The 18,900-nt window shown below is 42.7% G+C and overlaps 1 protein-coding gene across 1 annotated transcript in view; it reads right to left on the reverse strand.

Annotated features, from left to right (window-relative positions):
* The window catches only part of CPZ (carboxypeptidase Z), a 1,352,173-nt gene that overhangs the window by 90,900 nt on the left and 1,242,373 nt on the right, over positions 1–18,900 (reverse strand). The gene's annotated exons all lie outside the window — the stretch shown is intronic.

An 18,900-nucleotide genomic window follows, 5' to 3' on the forward strand; every position in this document is an offset into this window, starting at 1 on the left:
TTCTTGGTGACAGCAGCTACCACCATAGCATCCACAGAAACACCTTTTGTGAGGAATTGCTTGTCAGTTGGTGCTGTTATAAATTTGGAGGGTCTCCTGGGGTAGGGTCCACTGAATCAGGAGCCGCCCAGGCCTTCTTTGCAACCACCTGCATAAGGGGATCAAACACCCAGGAGGTGGAAGGGCGAGAGCCAAACGCCTCAAGATACACAGATTCATCCTCCGAAGGGTTAAGGGCTGGCCAATTTCCCTCTGTTTCAGGATCTCTAGAATGTCTGTAAAGAGACATCTTCAGAAGGGGAACGTGGGGAGCCCTCGGAATCCTCTAAATCTGTGTCAGAGGTGACAGACTCAGGTGAGTCTAAGTGCTTCCTCTTACACTTTCTCTTCCTAGGGGCTCCTGCCAATTCAGGAGAGGCCTCGAAGAGGATGAGATCCCAACAGGAGATTCTTGAGGAGCTTGCTCTCTGCGGTCTGGGATGAGGGAGTGAGTCGACATAACCAAAGGCACCGGAGTGGGAGGGGCGGACGGAGCCGACTGTGGAGTCGAACAAGGTTCCAACACACTCCGCATGACCTCGAATGCACCCCTGTCAGGCAGAGCCAGAGGTCCCCGCCCGAGAAGCTGAGAACCTCCCTCGGCACCGACAGGGATGGCTCGAGGCGATGTCGGAGCCGAACTTACCAGCCAAGCACCGAGAGGGAGAGGGGGTCGGACAAGGGTCCGATGCCATTCACCCTCGAGTCGACGAGGGAAGCCGCGCCGAGATTCTTCAAAGGAAGAAATCGAGCCAACGACGGAGCCGAAGACAAATGTATAGGCTCCGACGCTACCACAGTCTCGGTTCCGAGGCGCCTGCCCGAGCTCAAAGGAGTCGGAGGAGGAATATTAATTGGAATAAGCTGAGGCATCGACTGATGAGTCGGACTCTGGAGCATTTGGGCCAGTGCCTCGGACTTCAAAGTCTACTCACTACCCTCTGGAGGTCGTGATCTGATAGCCTCGATGACCTGGAGGAGTGAGATCTATGGCTCGCTCAGACAGCAGGGGAGATGCTGGAGCCGAATGAACGGAGCCAAGGGACGGTGACCTGGATCTCTTTCTAGATGTAGGCTTCGTTGGTATGATCGGTGCCGACCCATGACTTCTAATGCCTCGACGCCGGAGCCAAGGAAACCACTGAAACAGCAGTCACAGACTCATCGGCTCCAGCCGGAGCCGATGAAGCAGTAGGCTTCAAAGCCTTAGGCCTCGACTCTGAAGCTGGAGCCGAGGTCCTAGAAGCCTTAGAAGGTTTCCCTGAAGACACAGGAAGGGAACCTTCAGGCTTAATTAAGCCCCTCAAAATGAGCTTATTTTTTCTCTCCTGCAGGACTCTAGGGCTGAAGCCATGGCATACAGCACAAGAGTCCTGCAGGTGTAAAGGTCCCAGGCAGTACACACAAGAAGTGTGACCATCTGTCAGAGACATTTTCTGACAGCACGAGTCACACTTCTTGAAGCCTGAGACCTTTGTATCCTTGGACATACTCAAGGAGCCCGAAGTGTAATCACACACAAAAAACACACACACAGATTACACTGATAGATTTAAAAGGGAATTATTTAAGACTAAAGGAAGTTAATAAAATTCCCTAAGTAAAACACATACACACTTCTAGGAAGGAAGGGCCCGAAGGCCTTAGGGAAGAACTAGTGTTCTTTATAAAAGGAGGGGGCTGGAAAGATAAAAAGGGGATAAATAAGTCCACTACACTAAGTGGTAAAGAAAATTACACTAACTAGCCTAAGTTTAAAGAATTTAAACTAGTCTAAACTTTCACTAACCTGGAGCCGGTAGAAAACACACCTCGATCGCTGTAGCGGCAAACGAGATCTGAGGTAACTCACGCCTAGCATTGTGGGATATAAGGGGAGACTCGAGCCGGTGGAACCAACTCTCGAGCTTTTAGAGTGGCCGAGTCGGAGCCGAGGTAGGCTCCGAACCCATCCAGCAAGAATGAAGGCGAGATAGACAACTTAACATCTATATTTTATATTGCCCTGGAACACGTTAGTTCTAGTAGATATATTTCTGAACAAATCCCAAGTCTCATTAATACATTTTTGTAACCATCTAATACCTCTATAATATGCTAATGTCAAGTATGGTACTGTATTTAAGTTGTCAATATTGTCACCCCCCTGCTCATTATGGGTGTTTATTGAAAAATCTACTTCAAAACTAGAATCTGCAGTGCCCCCACTGGTTAAAAGGGGAATATATCTATTACCCCTGCCTGTTAGGACATATTCTTTTATGGAATTAATAAGTTCCATTGGATATCCTCTCTCTAGGAACATTCTCTCTACATTATTAATTTCATTCACAAAATCACCCTCGTCAGAGATCATTCTAGCCATCCTGATCATTTGTTCTTTCACAATATTTTTCTTTAATTGATAAGGATGGTTGCTTTCAAAATGTAAATAGGCATTTGAAAAATGCTCCTTCCTATAGATGTTTGACCTATAACATTTCTTTTGATGGTCTTTATTTAATTTCACATCTAGGAAGTGAATTTCATCTCTTCCCACCTGATATGTGAATTGTAGAAATGTAGTTGTTTGATTAATGTAATAAATAAATTCCTTTATAGAATCAAAAGGCCCTGTCCATAAGACAAATATGTCGTCCAGAAAATGGAAATATTTTGCTATATGCTGACTGAATTCTGACCTAAAAACATAGTTACGCTCCCAGAATAACATAATAATATTTGCATATATGGAGGCACATGCTGATCCCATGGCAATTCCCTCTTTTTGGTGATAATAATCACCCTGAAAATAAACATAATTGTATTTTAAAACTAATTCCATACACTCTAAAGCAACTTTAAATTCATCACCTGTTAAAAAATTCATTTCAATCAACATTTCATCAAACCATTCCAAACCTTCAGTCTGAGGTATCACTGAAAACAAATCCCTTACATCAATCGTAATAAATATTATATCATCTGTATAAATACTCTTGCCAATTTTATTTAAAAAGTCCCATGAATCGACTAAAATATGGTCATATTTGTTATAAAACTTATTTAACTTAGTGTCCACATAAATAGCCAAAGGTTGTGTCTTGGACCCTTGCGATGAAACTATAGGTCTCATGGGTGGATTATAAAGTGACTTGTGTACCTTCGGTATACCAAAAATAACAGGTATAACAAGCTTAGGGACTCTTAGAAATTTATATAGTTCAATGTCAATCAATCCTTGTAATACATTACCTTCCAAAATTAAATCTATCTTCTTATAGGAAATATTATTCTCATTCCTAGTCACTAATCCATAATAATCTCGTTTGTCCAAAATATCTTTCATTCTTTTGATGTAATCCCATCTGTCCATTAATACCACCCCTCCACTCTTGTCTGGTTTCATTACACGAATTCTATCATTACCACTTAGTTCATTTAACAAACGTATTTCCGCCTCTGTCAAATTTTTGCCTATCTCAATCTCTTTTTTTGTGTTCATTACGTATTCTATTGGTAACACATCTCTCAAAATTCAAGATTTCATACTGAAGCGGGGGTTATAGGTACTGGATCTAATAAGTACGTTTTTCCTATCCTGAACCTCCCTATCCTTATACATATGTATAAAATTTAATTTACGTGTGAAAATTTTAATGTCCAGTAGAATATTTTCAATTCTAGGTTTTCTAGTAGGGACGAAGGTAAAACCTTTTGTAAAAAGGTTAAAATAAGTTTCATTAATGGATATATCAGTGTAGTTAAAAATATTAAAATTATTAAATGAACTAATAATATCATCATGTTGTTCGTCTATCTCTACCATTAAACCTACTTCATTACTATCTACTGTAGTACTTTGATTGACATCTTCCCTTATCTGCGTGTCCTCCCCAAATATTGGGTATTGTTGTTCATCGTAACTTGTGCATACGAGGATTGTTGGGCCTGATTCCTTAACCTCTCTGACCTCCTGGGTTCCTCCATTTCTAAAGGGACACCCGCTCTTTCATTATTTTCTCCATCACTCCCATTAAAAAACTGTTGTTCATGTCCATAGGAACTGTATTCATAATAGCCTTGCTGCCCCTGTCTGTCCATACCAGCTTGTCTAAACTCGTAATTGTCCCTATACATATTATTTCTATTGTTGTTTCTATTATTCCTAACGTTATAAGCATTGGTAATTCTTCCCAATGTATAACTTTTATTTTTGGTTTCATTACAATAAGCACAACCCCTTCCATACTCATTCAAGTCTCTCTCCAGTTTCCTAAGCTTCCTATTAATATTCATGTTAATAGATTAGTCAACGTCTATAAACTTGAATATAGAGAGTTATTATGGCAAATTATATTGGAAGCTAACAGAAACCCTGGTTTAAATGACATGATATCTATCCTTCCAGTTTTAAAACTAAGGCGTGCCAAACTATAAACCTCCACTAGAGGGTAGTATAGGATTACAAAAGGTTTAAAATGACCATGTAAATTCTTTTTAATTAATCACTTATTTTTTATGTGTATTAAATAGATTTTTTATGTGTATTAAATAGATTTTATACCATATATTCTTCCTTTGATAAAGATTTTATTATTTAAATATACATTTGTATAATACACAATACATAATGTATTGGTGTTGAAATGACAAGGAAAGTATATTTGAAAAGTTTTTAACTTTCAATGAATTTGTATTTAATTGTATTTAATTGAATCATTGATTTAATTGGTATGAATTCATTGGTGCACTCATTTCAACTGATGTATTTAATCGTAATGTTACCTAGGCTTGGTGTTTTGCTATCTGATGAAGATTTTCGAAAACTTACTTTCTGTGTGTAAAGCGTTAGTACCATTGTTCTTGTGTGTTCAGTGCTTTTGGAACATTAAACCATTCTATTTGGCAGCAGTCTCGGTCTGGACCTTTATTTGGTTCTCAATTGCGAACGTTTTCGTTTGGATTTGGTGTTCTTTTTGTTCGCTTTCCATCTCCGTGGTTTGATTAAATAAGGAACATTTGGAAATGATGTTAGATTCTGAAGAAGCCTCCGGAGGGAGGCGAAAGCACTCAATATTTGTTTTGTTTTTTAACATTTTATTTTGTGTACTTTCTTTAGTGTAATAAAACACTTTTTTACTTTTCATCGGACTTTTGGGATTATTTTAGGACCAGTCCGGTCCTCGAACACTGAGACAGCCTTTATTGTACCGGAACTGCGCGGTGTGTGGGTGTTTTGTGTTCAATTCTCCTTTGGTTAAAAGTTACAAATATCCATACAGGTGGTCACTATGCTTTTGGTGTTGTACATGACTTGAGCAAATTTGGAAACAGAGGGGGGTGCTTAGCCTCAGCAAGGACTCAGATTAAAAACTCTTTCTATGTTAATGCCCTGTTAGATGCTCTTTTGTTACCCAAATAATTAGCTGTAGTCAAACATAGTGCCTATCAAAAGGGTATACAGTAGATACTGTTTAAAAAAAAACAATTTGGCAGATCAAGCTGCTAAGCAAATTGTAGAAGGACTTTTTGTAAAACTACATGTGATGTTGTTACATGAATCTAAAAGTGATTATGTTTGATTTTAAGAAAGTATCACCTTTCCAAGCTGAAGCATCACAGGGAAAAGTTCAGAGGTGGCTTAAGGATGGATGCAGTAAATTCACTGATGGGTTATGGTGACATCCGGATGGCTGACTGGTGGCACCTGCCTTCTTGCTACCTTAGCTGGCAAGGGCATATGATTTACCAGCCTATGCAGGTAAGACAACACAAATTAACTAGAGTTGGTATGCCCCTCATGTCTCTTTGATTCTTCAGAATGCTAACTGTGCAGCATGTTTAGAAAACAATGATAGCAAAAATGCAAATATTAAACCTAAATCTTTACCACCACCTTGGAGGCCTTTTGTTAATGTACAGCTGTACTTTATCCAGATGCCCAAAGTGCGTAATAAAGTATATACTGGTGCTGGTTTGTATGTTCTCTGCATGGGTGAAAGCTTATCCATGCCATAAAGCAGATTATGTAACAGTTATTAACAAACAAGAAGTTATGTACTCACCATAACGTTCGATGTATGCAGTCCATCTCACCTCACATTCTTACTCATGGGTTCGGAGCCGAATATCGGCTCTGTCTCGGTCAACTTTTCTACTAGCTCGAATTCTCTCATTGGCTGGGCCAAGCAGGTATCCCATGCTGCACTGCTCCATAACCCCAGATCTAGTTTGCTGCGAAACCACAATCACACCTCATGCACAACAACAACACTATAAGGTAGAACTACCAAGGAGGTAAGAGAAAACAAACTACCATAGAAGGGTACTCTAGTACCAATCCTAACCTCCAGATCCTCCAGGAAGGGGGCAGGTGGGAGGGTACGTAAGAATGTGAGGCGAGATGGACTACATACATCGAACGTTATGTTGAGTACATAACTTCTTGATATTATGTAGTCCAATCTCGCCTACATTCTTAGTCATGGGACAGCGTCCCCAGCACCTCTATTCTGGGAGGCTCAAAGGAAGATACTCCTGAGGACTGTGGAACCAAAGGAAGCCTGACCCCTACAGGCCACGTCCAGTTTGTAATGAGTAACAAAAGTGTGAGGGGAAGCCTACATGGCTGCAGCACAAATATCATCCAAGGATAGTTTGGCATGGTATGCTATAGACGCAGAAACAGTCCTAGTAGAGTGTGCCTTGACGGGGAACGGTAGAGTTTTTCCTGCTGAAGAATAAATAAAGGAAATACAATTAGAAATCCATCTGGAAATGGTAACCCTGGAAATAGAGGATCCCGCTCTATTTTCTGAAAAGGAAACAAACAATTGGTCAGACTTTCGTAGATGTTTGGCCCTGTGTAGATAGAATTGCAATTGTCTGTGCACATCCAGTTGATGAAATCTAAACTCTGCCTTGTTCGAAAATTGAGGGAAGAACACTGGTAGCTCAATAGACTGATTGAGATTAATAGTAGATGTAACTTTAGGGAGAAAGGATGGGTTAGGTCGAAGAGAGACTCTGTCCTTATGAAAAATCAAATACGGGGGTTTAATGGAGAGTGCTTGAATCTCCGACACTCGTCTGGCTGATGTAATGGCTATCAGGAAGGCCGTTTTTCAAGACAAAAACTTTAACTCGCAGGTGGCAGCCGGTTCGAAAGGTGGGGAGGTAAGGGCTTGCAAAACCAAGTTTAAATCCCAAGGCATAATAGGTTCTGAAATAGGAGGCCGGAGTAATAAGATGCCCTTTAAAAAGGCCTTACAGAGTTTGTGAGCCATATGGGAAGGCTCATCGGAGGTATGAAAGCTTGAAATAGCCGCTAACTGGACTTTAATAGTGGCAGGCGCAGAACCCTGCTGAAAGAGCATGGACAAGAACTCCAAAACCACAGGAATTGGGGCTGTGTATGGGTCAATTGCTTGAGCATGAGTCCAAACAGAGAATCTCTTCCATTTGCTGGAATAAATCTTCCTAGTCGAACACTTATGAGAGGACGATAAGATGTGCACTACCTCAGGTGAAAAATGATGAAGTCTGACTAGCGACGGAAGTGGAGTAGCAAGGCTGTCAACCTGATGGTCCGCAGGGAGTGGTGGAACTGTCCTGACAAGTGTGTCAGTACGTCTGGTACTGGGTCCAGAATCCAAGGAGTGTCCACCATGAATGGATGGAGAAAGGAGAACCAGACTTGGTGAGGCCAGTGTGGGGCAATTAGAATCATCTTGCTTCCCAAGGATAGGGCTTTTTGAATCACTCTTGGTAACAGAGGAAATGGAGGGAAAGCATAGAGCAGACCGGAGGGCCAATTGTGGACCAGAGCATCTCTGGGTGATTCCCCCTGTGGGGGGATCAGGGTGAAGTAATTGCTGCATTTGGCATTGAGGGGATTGGCAAAAAGGTTGCAGCAAGGCTGACCCCACCTGTTGAATATCTGTTCCGCAACCCGAGGGATCAGGGACCACTCATAAGGCATGAGAATAATTCTGCTCAGCCTGTCTGCTATCACATTGGCCTTCCCCAGGATGTGCATTGCCACTAGAAACCATTGGGAAAATACTGCCCACTGCCACACTCGCATGGCCTCTCTGCACAGGGGGTAAGATCTGGTTCCTCCCTGTTTGTTTAGGTACCATACCATGGACATGTTGTCCGAATGTATCGCAATCGTCCCAAGAGGGAGAGAGCTCTGAAGTGCCCGCAACGCCAGTAACACTGCTCTCATCTCTAGGACATTGATGTGCAGATGTACCTCGTGATCTTGCCACGTGCCTTGGACCATCCTTCCAAGATAATGCCCCCCCATCCCATGTGGGAGGCATCCGTGGTCACGGTGGCGACAGGTGATGGAGGCACAAACTGTTTCCCCTCGGCCAGATTGGTGGAGCATAGCCACCAACCGAGATCCTGTTTGCATCGGTCTGTGAGAAGGATCAGGTGAGAAAGGGGGAGTTTTTGAAAGGACCACTGGGCAAATAGAAGCCATTGAAGAAGCCTCATATGTAATCTCGCTAGAGGCACTAGCATAATGGTGGCTGCCATGGTGCCCAAATGCTGAAGAACCCATCTCGCTTGTACTTTCCTGAGGGGTAATAATGCGCGAACCTGATTCTGTAATACTCTGATCCTTTGATGCGGCAAGAAGGCCCGCATTTGGACAGTGTCTAGCTCTGACCCTATAAACGTGACACGCTGTGAGGTTAGCAAGGCAGACTTTTCCCAGTTCAACATTATTCCAAGTCGCTGACAGAGGGTAATGGTAGTGTCCCTGGCTTGGATGAGTAGATGCCTGGTGGGGGCGGTGAGGAGCCAGTCATCCAGATATGAAAACTCCTGGAATCCTTGAAGTCTCAGGTGAGCTGTCACCACCGCCAAACACTTGGTGAACACCCTGGGGGCTGTGGTGAGACCAAAGGGCAGGGCACGAAACTGAAAATGACTGGCTCTCAGCCGGAAGCGTAGGTGACTCCTGGATGCCCTGTCCATTTTGATATGATAGTAAGCATCCTTGAGGTTGATGGAGCACATCCATACTTCTTTTTCCAGCAACGGAAAAATGGACTGCAGGGTGACCATTCGGAACTTGGACTTTTGAAAGTAGTGGTTTAATCGACTGAGATCTAGAATGGGTCTCAGGTCCCCTGTTTTTTTTGGCACCAAAAAGAGTCTTGAGTAAGTCCCTAATCCGATTTGGTCTGAGGGGACAGGTTGGATGACTCCCTTCTTTAGCAGCTTTGAAACCTCTAAGGCTGCGTGATCCCTTTGACTGGGTGGAACGTCCGGGATTTTTCTGACTGGTGGAGGGTCTGATGAAAGGGGTATGGCATAACCTCCGGAAACTATTCGTAACACCCATCGATCCTGGGTGATGCTTTCCCAGGCTTCCAGGTGTAATGATATGCGGCCCCCGACTGGCTCCAGAGAAGCACAGTTGGGCAACACATAGGAACGATGGTAGGGAGAACTGTGAAAGGAATCACGGTCTCCCGAGTTGCGGGGGCCTCCTCTGCCTGTAGGGCGGCGTCTTCTTGAATAACCTCCCCCTCCTTTACCTCTGGAGTGGGAATCACCTTGTGTGGCAGGGAAAAACTTCTGCGACTTCTTGAACTACATCTTCCCGCCTCTCTGAGCCTTGGGGTAAGGCCTAGAGGGGAGGGAAAAATGGACCCCTACGGCAGACAGGATCTTTCACTCTTGCTCGCATCTGGTGAGGGTGTCTTTTACTTTGGTCCCAAAGAGCGAGGACCCATCAAAGGGAGCGTCAGTGAAGGAAGACTTGAAGGCCTCCGCGAAATGACACAGGCGCAACCAGGCTTGCCTCCTGAGGGCTACTCCTGTACTGGCTGCCCTACCCGCCCCCTCGGCTGCATATGATATCAGCCTCATGGACGAGTTGACAATAGAATTTAGGGTAGACACCTGGGCATTAACCGTGGGAGCCAATGCCTCAGGTACGTTACCCACTAGAGTATCTACTAACTCCTTGAGGAGATCTCTCTGGAGCCGAGTGAAATCGCAAAGGTAGTTCAGTGACCATAAGGTGAAGGTCACTGACAAAGGGTATGCTTCCCGTACTGGTCCATGGTCCTAGACTCCTTGTTAGGAGGATGGACAGAGGAAGAAGTCTCGGCTACTTCCTTCTGTGTGGCCGCCGCCACCACCATGGCATTGACAGAAACCCCTTTGGACAGAAACTCTTTCCCCGGGGGAGCGGAAAGGAACTTATTGGGCCTTCTGGGTACAGGTTCCACCGAATCAGGATTCTCCCACACCCTTCGACAGATTAAATACAACAGTTCGTCGAAGGGTGGAGACACCCAGGAGGAGGAGGGTTGAGCTCCAAAGGCCTTGAGGAATACCGACTCCTCCTCGGAGGTGGTTTTGGAGGGCCAGTCGCCCCTCTGTCTCAAAATCTCCAGGATGTCGGAGAAAGAGATGTCATCAGAGGACGATTTGGGGGTCCCCTCCGACTCCTCGAGGTCGGCATCAGAAGTGAGAGACTTGTCCTGGGAGTCTATGTGTTTCCTCTTGCACGTCTTTTTTCTGGGGGCCACAGACTCTGAAGGACCCTCAGAAAGTTGGGGACCACTCACGGGGGTATCCCCAGACCTTTGGGCTCCGCCATCTACAGATAGGGGGGAGTCAGAGGCTCTAGCCAGGATGGAAGGGGACGGAATGACCGATCCAGATGATGTAACTGACGATTTGGCCAGTGCGCTCCGCATGGCCTCGAAGGCCGGTCCCCCCGAATCCGAGGACCGACGGGCCTCCAAGTCCATGATCGGAGTCGGGGTCCCCCGAGGCGATGCGCCGAGAGGGAGGCTCAGAACCGATAGGTGTCCCGAGACATCCCCCACGGGCCCGACCGAGGAAACCCGAGTGCCGAAACCTCTGGAAGGAGCCGACAGGGTCGGAGCCGACGTCGGCACCGATAAACCCTTAAAGGGTATCAGAGCCGGCACAAGAACATCACTCAGAACGGAGCATTCTGGCTCCGAAGACAAGGAAGCGCTCGGAGGAGGAACCATCGACACAACCATCGGGACAGGCTCCAGAGCCGAGTGGGTCAGAGCCGCAAATAATTTAGCCAACACCGGTGACTGCAGGAGCCTCTGCACCACCCTATCAACATCCAAATCAGAAAGCCTGGAGGATTTGGAGGACAGGGACGGAGAATGGGATCTCCTGTCAGGAGAACCATGCCTAACACTGGGAGATCGGCACCGAATTGCTTCCAGTAAAATAGGAGCCAAAGCCGATTCCAGTACCACAGATGCCTCCTGCTGCCCCGAGAACATAGGAGCCGAGGAGGTAGAGTCAAGTTTAGAAAGTTTCTCCGGCGGCTCAGAAGAAACAGATGGAGCCGGAGATCTTTTCTTCACCTTCAAAGCCTTAGGCTTGGCCTGAGAACCAGAGGCCGAGTCCAAAGACTCCTCAAACGAAGGTTTCAAGAGACCCTTCAATATTAGTTTATTTTTTCTCTCCTGAAGCACACTCGGACTGAAGGCGTGACAGAAGCTACAAGACTCTTGTAAATGAATTGCACCTAAGCAATAAACACATACAGAATGTCCATCCATGATGGACATCTTGTAACTACACTTGGAACATTTTTTGAAACCGGAAGGTTTATGTTCCTTCTGCTCTTTAGACATCTTGAAACAACAAGACCACTGAACAACCTGGCTAGGAAAAACACAGCAAAGGCAGGAAATCAGTATATGACTCTACCACAGCAACCAAGAACCTCTAAGTAAAACGGTTCTCTAAGACACACATACAATCCACAAAAAGAAAAAGCCAAGAGCTAGCTTAGCTTCAGCAACAAACAAAACTTTAGGCAACAACAAGACACAGAAAGGAGGACTAGGTCCTCTAACTCAAACGGGCCTAGCCCACTGGAAATTAGGGATACCAACTACAGATAAGAAAAACACACAATAACAATCCACAATATGCAAATAGCTATTAAAATAGTTTTTGGGTTGAAAATCAGCAATTTTCTCGAGAGAAATTGAAAAAAGAGAGGTACTTAGCCACAGCCAAGTGAGACCACATCCTAGCTTCAAGAGCGGCAAACGAGATCTGGGGTTATGGAGCAGTGCAGCATGGGATACCTGCTTGGCCCAGCCAATGAGACACATCGAGCTATTAGAAAAGTTGGCCGAGTCGGAGCCGAACCCGTGAGTAAGAATGTAGGCGAGATTGGACTACATAACATCTTATTTTTAAATTTATTACTAGGTTTGGTGTAACCTGCACTTTCAAAAGTGACCAGAGAACACATTTTAATAATGCATTGCTAAAGGGACTTTGCAATTTTTTTTAGCACTAGATTACGTTTTCACTGTCCCAACCATCCACAGTCATCTGGATTGTAAAGAGGGTGAACAGGACCCTTAAAAATAGTGGCGAAGATCTGCGCAAAAACAAATCTTAAATGGCCAAAGGCACTCCCCTTAGCATTAATGACTATGAGGAGTACATTAAATACTACAAGGAGATTAAGTCCCTATGAGATATTAATGGGGAGACCCATGGTCCTTCCAGCTACTCCCCTTGTGTCAAATGAAAAATTGACTCTGATGATGTTATATTGTCTTACTGCACAAAACTTATTCATTTCCTGCAACAGTACCACAGAACTGTATGAGAAGCTCTTCCTCAACCTCTTAATCAGCCCTGTCACCAACTGCGGCCCAGTGATTGGGTGTGTGTTAAAACCTTCCAATAAAGAACTGTGAGTGCAAAGTAAAAAGACCCTTTCCAAGTTTTACCTACAACCTTTACTGCTGAATGTTGTGCAGACCTACCAACTTAGATTCATTTATTCATTTATTTATTTGCATTTGTTTACCAGGAAAGCCCACTGGGCTGAAGTGAACCCATTTTCAGTGGAGGCCTGGGGAGAAAAGCTCCAACATAAGTACATACAGTATACATACACAAAGTAATTACAAAAAATTGTAAATTACAGAAAATGACAATACAAGAACAAGCAATCAAGAATATAATATATGTACAGTCAGGCACAAGGAAAAGAAAACATTTGCAGTTATAGTTAATATTGTATTCCATTGGATGACCACTAGTTGTTGGATTATGTTAGGGTTTGGGTGAAAGAATAGTATTATTTGTATTGATGTAATAAGACTCCTATAATTAGCTCCAACATATTAGTGAAAAATAAGGTAATAAGAGGAATTTATAGGATAGTATATTAATATGCAGCAATGACAGTGATGGAGGACTAAGAAGGAGTATTAGTATAAGAAAAGTGAAAAGCTAGGGAGCTATAGTTAATTAGGTGGATGCAAATGTTACATGATTTATAGTAAACATATGGCTGGATTAGGTTAAGTGTAAGAAGATAGCTATGTAAAGAAATTCAAGTTATAGATGGTTGAGAGGAGGTGCAGGAGCATTGTCACAAGGTGGAGATATGATGGCATAGAGACTTTTGAAGGAGGAAGCATTGCTAATTGTTCTGATAGATGATGGGAGTTCCAGAGTTTAGCTATAGTGGAGTAAAGGATTTGACCAGGTGGAAGTTTTGTTTTTTCTTCCTGTAAGACAAATTATTTTTTTGATCTGAGAGGTCTGTTGGCTTGGTACACAGTAAGCACTGGGGTGAGGGCTGGGAAGCTACATGATTTTATGTGGTGCAGTTAGTTGTAAATATGTGAGGTAATGTGGAAGTTCAAGCCAGTTCAAAGAGTGGAGAGAGGAGCAGTGATGGGAGGAGTATTTAGCGTTAGTTGCAAACTTGGCAATTTTATTGTAACAAGTCTCAGTTTTTGTTTTCAGAGAACTGAATATTGGTAAAGAGGGGAGTGCCACAGAGAAGGGAAGGTAGGAGTAATGTTGAAGCAAGTGATTGTTTAGAAGAATGGTTTAGGAAATGTTTATGTCTGTAGAGGGTGCCCAGTTTTTGTACAGTCTTTTTGACATTGTGGATGTGCAAGTCAAAAGTTAAGTTTTCATCTATGGTGATCCCTAAAAGTTTTGAGTGGGAGACTACTTTAATGATAATATAGTTTTGAGAGTAAATTGTAAATTCAGACTTAAGAGGGTAGTTTTCTTGGGGGTGAACAGCAGAAGCTTAGTTTTGTTCGGTTAAGGGCAAGATGGTTGTTAACTATCCAAGTTTTAGTTGATGAGGAGGAGTTTTTGGGTTAGTGATATAAGTTTGGATGTAGAGTTGGCAGTGCAGATAACTGTTGAGTCATCTGCATATTGTATTACTGAACTACCAGAAAGAGAAGAGTTATTCTGTTGTGTAAGGGAGGACCTTCCAAGGACTCAGGTAATTACAGACCCATAAGTTTGACCTGCCTCATTTGCAAAGCCATGAAAAGAATTATCAAGGAATTAATCAATAAGTAGACACAGAATATCCAAACACTGGACCCATCTCAGTCTGGATATGTCAAAGACAGGTCATGCTTGCTCATCCTGACAGAACTTGTTTGAAAATGTCACCAAAAAAATTGGCGAAAAAAAAAGTGGTACACATTGCCTACCTCAAATTGGCCAAGGCTTTTGACACAAATCTCCCACTCAGGCATTGTATGCAAGCTTAATAAACTAGGAATAAACTTTGTCACCCACTAGATTGCCGAATGTCTCACAAACAGGATGCAGGAGATTAGAATATGGGAAGCAACCTCCATAGAATAGCCAATCACCAATGGAGTTCCCTGGGTTTGGTGCTCGGACATCTTCTGTTTGGCATCCACTTCTCAGCAGTAAAAACTAATACCAAAGGGCTCTGGCTAGTCAAGTTTACAGATCTCAAGAATCTTCTTGGGCTAGGCTTATATAGGCTCCAGGCCATTAGCCTAGTACACACCTATGAACCTATGACTGCAAGTTAGGAGCAGTGATTAAAACCCCAAAATACTGGCTATCATAGTTGAGGCTTGTCCCTAGGAAATAACTAGTGCAAGACCCACAGACTAAAGCTAAATGCCGAAAGAAAATTCATTGTTATCTCCTCTGGAAAGTTAACTCCCACATTACCACACTGAAAACACAACCCTAAGAAATGACCCAGCAGTTCAGGACTTGGGAACTTATGCAGACAATGACCTAAATTTTGACCAGCATGTGCCCACTGTGGTAAGGAAGTTCTATATTGCACAGCTTATAAACAAGGGGGTTGTGTCTAGATCCAGGGATTTCATTGTCCTTCTTTACTAAGCCCTCTGGCATGTATCTGTCTAGGCACATGCAACAGTTGCAACATCTGCTACAAGAAACAATTCTTCAACATCAAATGAAACAGTTTCCAACATAAGGCTACTTTGTGTCATAAATGATGGTAACTAAAAATATGATCAATACATCACTTAAGCCATAGAGAAAACTTTCAAAAAGCTGGGCTTTCTCTACCAAAACAAGCCCTTTCTCACTGACTAAAGCACTTACTCTGTCTCAAACTACCTGATTACCTTACCTACTCTCAACTACTGATCTTACCTACTCCCATCTACTTACTGCCTACAAAATAATACACAAACCCGTTACCCCACACCTGCCCATCACTACAAAACATCCTCAAAAACTACTTCCCTCCTTGGAATTCTGTTCACAGAACAAATATTTCTTGACCAGTACCAAGTCTTATAACAGAGTCGGCAACTCACTTTATTCAATCTGTGTTGTTAAGCACTGGAAGTCCATCCCACCCACTCTAAAGCAAGACAAAATTACCACACATTTTAAACTTCCATATGATTATGTTTATTCTCCTATCCTGACTAATCTTACCCTTCTTCCAGTTTCTCTTCCATTACCTATCTCTCTATTAATCACCCCGACTCTCTCACCTTTCTTATTCCTCATCTCTTTTTCTCCTTTTCCCCACTACTGCTCCTCCGACTAATCTATATCCTTAATGGTCTCCTACTAATTACCCTCCTTACCCACCTCATCACCTTACCTATCTACTGTTATCTCAACTTCTCTATGATCAGAACTTTTTCTACTTATGTTTTTCTTAATTATTCCACTTGCACCTCTCTACGTCCTCCTCTATTTTCTGTTCCTGCTGTAGTGACATCCACCCTCATTTATGTCAATGTACATACTGAACCTATGTGCATTACCACTGCTCCTGTATCTCCATCTATTACATGTTAATATATCTTTGACGTATGTACAATAACATAACTCCTAACGTACATCATAAACATTTATACAATTTATGTCTCAATATTATCTGCAAAATATTTTTTAATGTTATCCGTTGGAAAAATGCATTTTATATGGAGCTTTTCTCGCCGGGCCTCCACTGAAAATGGAACTTGTGACAATCAGACTTTCCCATTAAACAAAACACAATAAATAAAGAAAATGATACACAGACTGAACAATATATCCTACATGGACTACCTCAAAGTCCTATCTCTATATTTGGTACCTTACACTCTACTACAAGGTGACCTGTATCTAGCACACAACACATCCTCCAAACGATTACTGATGGACTTACTTCACATCTTCAAGTCAAACAGTAACCAGAAATACTTTATCCGTTGACTTAAACCTCTTCTGCAACACTAAGAGAATAGTTTGCAGGGGCCTGTGTATCTTGTACAGGATATCGTTGCTCTGGAATAGTCCATGAAGCTCATCCCTGACCACATTCAAGAGTAACTTGGATCAGTGGATATGAAATAGGAAAGTTACCTCAGGAGCCCCCCCTCACTACTAATAGACAGAGGCAGTTCCTAAACACTTTGTCACAATACATGGGTCCCCTCCAAATATCTATGTTCTAATATAGTATTTATCCCCTTCATTGTAAGATGGGTTGCCAACTGGTTTACAAACAGGACACATAATATCAAAGAGAGTGACTCCACATCAACCAGCAGACCTGTTACCAGCGGGGTACCACAGGGGTCTGTGCTGGGCCCCCTATTGTTTGGTATATACTTCTCAGAAGTTCAGGTTAAAACTAAAGGGGTGTGGCTGACCAAGTTTGCAGATGAATGCAAACTAAGTGCTATCATTAAATCCCCAAATGATGTCAGTATACTCCAGGATAGTCTTACACAGACCAACGACTGATGTTTTAGTCATGGTATCAAACGGAATGCAAAGAAATGCATCATCAATCCCTTCAGCACAAACAATGTCCCTTCACACTATAAAATCAATAGCAATACCCTAAGTACCCATGAAGTGTCAAGGGACCTGGGATCACAGGTTGACTGCGACCTTAACTTTGACCACCACGTGTCTACCACTGTAAGGAAAGCTTTCCAAGTAGCTCACTTGATTAGTAAAGGCATCACCTCAAGAGTAAAAGAAGTTATAACTCCCTCTATACTCGGCACTTAACTGGCCCATAATTGAGTATAACACCCCATTTGGTATGTACAGTACTAAGCACCTACAGCAATTGGAGAGACCTCAGAGGTTTCTAACAAGGAAGATCAAGGGCCTCCAGCAAGTGTCTTACATGGACCGACTAAAATCCCTGTCAGTATATTCAGTCTCATATAGACTTCTTAGAGGACACGTATGCCTGATCTACAGAGCAACCCAATACCCAAACCTAATGAACTTACTGCATATCCGTAAATCAAATGGGTCTAGGGCTACCCATTTCAGGAACTTAAATATGGCCTGAGACATAAACAGAACATGATGGAGGGACAGATTTATCTCCTAGCAACTGCCACATCTTTGGAACAGCCTACCAATTCATGTGAAACAGAGCACCTCTATGACACTGTTCAAGAGGAACATGGATGAGTGGATGGGGCACGGTAAATTCTTACCAGAGAGAGCGCCCACAACCCTCCTGGGTATGGGCAGTCATCACTAAATGCAGTCTTGGGTATTGACTACTACCTATTACATTGGGTTGAAATGGCTAGGCTTAAAATGACCTCCGGGTCGATAGCCTAGTAATCTCCTATGATCTTATGATCATTGGAGTAATATATAAATAGAGATCTAAACTCTGACAAGATTTCATTTTAAGCATCAAACTGGATAATTGGTTAAGCTTAAAAATAGGCAACAAGGGGCTTAAAAATGGGCCACAAGGGCAGTTAGACTACTACTAACCTATGAATCTACGACCACTGTGAATAACAGGGTCAAGTGGAGAGAATTATCCAAATGTGAGCAATCCCTTGAGTAAGGGTAGTAGAAAAAGAAATGAGGATTCTTACCTCACAATGATGGACTATTCTTGTGACTACCCTCTCTGAGGTGTTTACAAAGAGTGTTTTTAAAGGAACACATTCCACATGACAAGCAAAGTCACTGTAAACAAACCTTAGCATTTAAATACATATACCTGCTACTTTACATCCTCCTTATTATAGTTATAAAGGACATCTATGTGTGTATACATGTCTTCACTGAGATGCATTATATTAATCTAGTTAAATTATTTACACTAAGTATATCAAGGGTCTTTTATAACACATAATATCATCTTTGCAGACACTCTGAAGACATTTTAATAAATGCAACTTTTCAGTCTTTAGTGTAACAATTGTTCTTGGACTGAATAAATATCTACTTAATTTCTTTAGCGGTCTTCCACAGGAATTGCAGATTGTCTCCTATTCTTACTTGCTGTGTATTGCTTCCTTAGCAGAGGCTGAATAAATGCTGTGGGATCATTTATGTCCAACTAAGCTACTGTGAATTGAAGTAGAGAGCACCTCAGTTTAAAATCTCACCCAAAGTATGATACCTCAGGAATACAGCACCTTGTAATGCTGCAGTACAATATCAGGATGGGAACATGAATCAAGGCACCTGGAGTGGGACAGAACCCACAGCTTTCTGTTTTTACTCCTATTAAAGGCAAGTATGGCACCTGACACTGTTCTTATTCAATAA

Source organism: Protopterus annectens, chromosome 3.part1 (genome assembly GCF_019279795.1).
Source record: "Protopterus annectens isolate FY-2018-M chromosome 3.part1, PAN1.0, whole genome shotgun sequence".
In the NCBI taxonomy this organism is placed as follows: Eukaryota; Metazoa; Chordata; order Ceratodontiformes; family Protopteridae; genus Protopterus; species Protopterus annectens.